At 37.8% G+C, this 4,915-nt stretch overlaps 1 protein-coding gene across 3 annotated transcripts in view; it reads left to right on the top strand.

Moving 5' to 3' along the window:
• nrip1b (nuclear receptor interacting protein 1b) overlaps positions 1 to 4,915 on the top strand; it is a 69,444-nt gene that overhangs the window by 56,922 nt on the left and 7,607 nt on the right. The window lies entirely within an intron of this gene.

Below are 4,915 nucleotides of genomic sequence, written 5' to 3'. Positions count from 1 at the left end.
TTCTTCGCAAAATAGTTATTTTTTCTTATTATTTATCACTTATATAAACTGAATGTATTCAAAGTGACAACACTAATACATTCGTCGTAGCCTACGTTATGAAATATTTACATGAATCATTGATACAATTATGATAGAAATGACAGAAACGATAGAGACGATAGAAGAAAATATATCACAATAGACACTTTTCTATCGTCCCCACGATATGTATCGTTATATCGCCCAGCACTAATTCTGAGTTCTCAAGATCCGTTTTAAATTTTGCCATTAACTATTTGGAGTCACCTCAGCCTGTTAGCAAAATCTCTCAAGAACCACTAGATGGATTTTAATGAAACCTTTAGAAAATAATAATTGGGTGCACATCTAAAATTGATTACCTTTTGGATCATAAAATTGGTTAAAACTGACCATAGAAAACACAAAAATTTGATGAGGTAGTAGCTGAGAGTCATACATATCACAGTTGGTGCATGACATCTCACAATATCACAAGATTTTTAAGGTTTCACCAAAAATCTACAACTCCATCATTTCTCAATATAAGAAGATCTTTGTCTAAAAGTGTAACATGAAGGGAATGCTGAGCTTTTGTCTAAGGGTTCAGGTTTTCTAGCAATCATTGAAAGTGATCTTGAGCAATACTTCTTGGGCTTTTAGTTGTTCTTTGAACACTGGCTACATTTTCACTCATTTTCAATCCAATTCTTTCAGCTGACAATTTTGAGAGGAGCAATTCTTTGTCTGTTAAGCCACTTAACCATGACCTATTATTCAGTCAAGCATAAGAAAACAACACCAAACTGTCAGAATAGTCCTTTATTGTACCTAAACATAACAGAAAAAAATAAAAATAAATTGTCTTGAGGCACTTTTGAACAAACAAACTATCACCAAGACATGATTTTATTTTTATTTTTTTATTTTTGTTTCATCTATAAAACAGTGCTAAAGATAACAGTTTTACAGGTAGGGCTTCACATTATAGGAAAAACCTGCGATATGCAGTATCAGTTATGATAAACCCATATATTCCCCATGACAACTGAAAGACAAAGGAAGTATTGCCTAAAAGTTTTGTTTGTTTAAAAGAAAAGATAGAGAACCTAAGAGATTATCCCTGATTTTATTTATTATATGCAAACTTTTTGGGAATCACCTTGTTGATACAAATAAATAAATAAATAAATAAATAAATAACAAAAAAAAAACTGTCAGATTGTTATCTTTAGCATTTTTTGTGTGTAATCAAATTGTGGAAACAAATTGTGTCTATGACAGTCTGCTAGTAATAAATTGCAGTGTATGGAATACACCTATGTGTATTAACATAGAGTTAGCACACATAGTTGGATGTGTATGTATTATTCTCAAGGAAAGACAGAGATTTGGTTTTGAAATTTGAATGCGAACTGTGAGTCACTGGCACACTGCACCTCACAACAAACCTCCACTTGTGGCTTGTTGTCAAAAGTGTCAAATGCTACTTCAGGATGGAGGCATTTAGGGACCTGCAGAGGTATGTTTGATGGGTCACTGGGCTCAAACTAGAGTCTGATTCAGTCAGCATTGCAACTTGCATTGAAAAGACAATCTGTCTGTGACTAGGAACTAAGAGGCAAGTTGCCCAGGTGATAAGAGCACCTCCCAGCCCCCAGGAGAGTGATATGCAGGAGAGTAGGCTTGGTTTGTCCCCCTGACAATTTGTGCAGCATATTGCCGAATGAGACAATACTTCTGCTGATTTTGTAGAAAAAAAATCCCTTTATAACAGAAAATAAAACAACATCATGATAAACTAACAAAGAAAGCTTGCAGTACAGCATGAGGGATAAACATAGATCACAATATTTTCTGACATAATCTTCATAGATGTGTCTTTTGGCAAAAACATTGACAAGGTCACCTGTAATTACAAAAGTTCACTGCTAGCAGCAGATAGATTAACAAAGTTCCCTATGTTTTAACTGTGTCAGCTTTTTCCTCCTATTTCCATTTTCCTCTCACTGACTGGGGCCCTCTATCTCATATTAGTCATTTTTCCAGGCCATGGTCAAAGCAAACCTGTTTACTTGTTTACAGCACTGATCAAACATGGCATTACAGGCCATTCCATTATACTGCATTAAGCTCACTGGGGGTAAACTAGTCCTAATCCACTGCATCTAAGATTAGCGTGACAACAGACGTCAGATGGCCCAGTGTGACCAGGTTGGCTTTTGTTGTTTCTCAGATTTAGGCTCAGATTTAGGTCAGCAATTTAAAGATGGCCCTAAACTGTAATCAATGCTGACAGGCCAATCTCAATTGACTTTTTTGTAACCCTATGCAGTCTAAAAAAAACAGCACCAAATCTCTTGTGAAACACTAGTGTGAGGAGCTGTTTAAATGACCATCCTATTGGTTTTTGACATTTTTTTTATATATAGATTTAAAACTGAGTTAATCATCTTGGACTCAGTATTTAATTCTAGTTTGTTTCCATAGTGGCATTAATTTGTCACCTAGTTGCCCTTACTGTTATGACCTGATCCTGTCACAGCCTGTGAACCTTCTCCTCAGAGATGGATTTTAGCCTGATTAGAAGCATAATGCTTGATTGTTTCTGGCCCTTGCTTCAGCTCTCTGTGAAGTGTTTAGACTGGTGTCTGAGTAGATTGCCATGGCCTTTCGTCATAAACAGAGCTGCTGTCCTGTCTACTGACCTGCAATGTCGGTCTGCTCGGTGCACACAAAAGGTGAGGACGGCATTGGAAAAGGGCAAGGACAGCTGCTGAGCTGAGATCGAAACTCTGTATTAATTAACCTTTGTTAGATGTGGCCAAGACTGTTGGAGGTGTCCTGTATCCACGGAAACCAGACTGACAGGGTTCAGAGCAGAGGTGTGTTAGGGTGCTGTCGCTGACACTGTCATGGCAACTGGCACAATGTGCACCCCAGTGTCACTGACTGCCCTCTTGACAACAGTGTGCCGTGACAGGCACACCTGATCCTTCAGCCACTAATAAAGAACACAAACACCGTACAGCTGAATGTAGCGTGTCTGTTACTCATACCCTTGGATTGTTACTGTACTTGTTGGGTATTGTACCTGTAAACATTACTCCCATCACATAAAGTCAGATTTTGCTTTTGTCCTCTGAATAAAATTAGTTTTGATTCAAAATCCTTCAAGTTGTAAGGTGTTGATTAAAATGATCTAGTAGTAAGATTTTGAATATGCATTGATCTATGTGCATTTATTGTTTAAAATAAGTACACCTGGTTTGAATTTTAAAGTTTTGTGTAAAATAAATAATAATAATATTAGATAAATATAGCCTCAAGTAAATGACATGTTGCATTAAATTAGCATTTATCAAATATTGAGTGAAAATGCAAAATCAGTTTGGGGGCGGGTAAACACCTACTTACCAACTTGTAGAACCACCTTTAAGTTGGTACCCCGATTGGCTGCGACTGCTGGCAACTAGTTGGCAAAAAGGGAGTCTCCAAAATGTCTCAAAATGCTTTGTGTAAGTCGCAGAGTCACGCAATGTTGTTACTTTAATTTTGAACATGTTCAAAACATTTGTTCGGACAGTTTTTTCCCCCTCTAATTAATCAGTCATCACAGGTGTCTCAAGCCCCTCTCCATTTGGTGGTGGGCGCCTCCAACTTGTCTCAGGAGCCTAGTGGCAGCACGGCTCACTAGTCACTTGGTCACAAACACTCAGCATTCAGTTAAACTGCAACAGAACATTTGCCTATTTTCTTATAATTTTCTCACAATTTGTAGTCTCCAACTTGTCTCCAACAGTTACAGTTCAGTGACATAGCACCCTTTCTTCCAGAGGTCTTGTGGTTTGTTCAGATGCTACATTGCACACATTAGTCTTGCTGACATGATTTATAGTTTTTATTTTTATTTTTTAAATAATTTTTCTGAGTACTGTACAGGTACACTTTCTGGACGTCCACTCCTGAGGTAATAATCTTTGTCTCAACAGAATGATTGACTTTAAATTGTTTGGAATTGACCTTTAACCCTTCTCAGATTGATGGGCAGCAACAGTTGCTTCTCGAAGGTCACTGCTGATATTTTTCCTCCTTGGCATTGTGTTAACACACACCTTCAGAGTAGTAAACTATCAAAATATTAGGTTTTATAAAATGTGGTACCACTTGCTTGTGATCAGTTTATCAAGTTTTTTTTGATTAGCTACTGGCTTCTACTTACTCCTTTAACTGCTTTGGAAGCAGTACAGTTAAATAAGGCTTAAAAGAAGTAATTATGTGGTGTACTAAATTACATGTTGTTTATTTGAGGCTGTTTTTACCAAACTTTTAGACATGGTGATGACCAGATGATATTTTATTGTCTTGATCTGTACATCTTATAACTGAGTGTACTTACTTCTTACCGTTATTGTATGTCCCCATACTTCTGCTCATTTGTGTATTTGAGCATGAATGCTTAAATGCTTGTGTGTATGCGCCTGAGTGGGTGGGTGGCTCTAGCTCTATCTAGACTGTGGGTTGCATGGTGTGAGATGCAGCTCAAGTGCATAAGGAGGTAGGAGGTGGTGGAGGAGGGATAATTCATTGAAATGACAAGCCGCATAAAGAATTATGCACAGCTCTCACAAGGCCCTTTACTTTTGAAAGGCACAACTGTGTGAGGCTTACTGCTCAAGACCTGAATGCTTTCAAGGTAGTGAGCTTGAATTTTCAATTTGGATCCAATCAAGCTTAATCTACATTTGTCGTCTGTTCGGTGGCTGTGAGGGAAGAGTGCAGAGAGGCGAAGGAGCTGTGTGCAGTCAATCTGAAATGTTGCTAAGTAACAGAGATAGCAGACAAGGTGGGGAAATGAATGCGATATAGTGCTCTGCAAATCCCTGCTTCTCACATGGTTTCTTATTTTTCTCTC

This window comes from Kryptolebias marmoratus, linkage group LG13 (assembly GCF_001649575.2).
Source record: "Kryptolebias marmoratus isolate JLee-2015 linkage group LG13, ASM164957v2, whole genome shotgun sequence".
In the NCBI taxonomy this organism is placed as follows: domain Eukaryota; kingdom Metazoa; phylum Chordata; class Actinopteri; order Cyprinodontiformes; family Rivulidae; genus Kryptolebias; species Kryptolebias marmoratus.
This window is presented reverse-complemented; position numbering and strand designations above follow the sequence as displayed.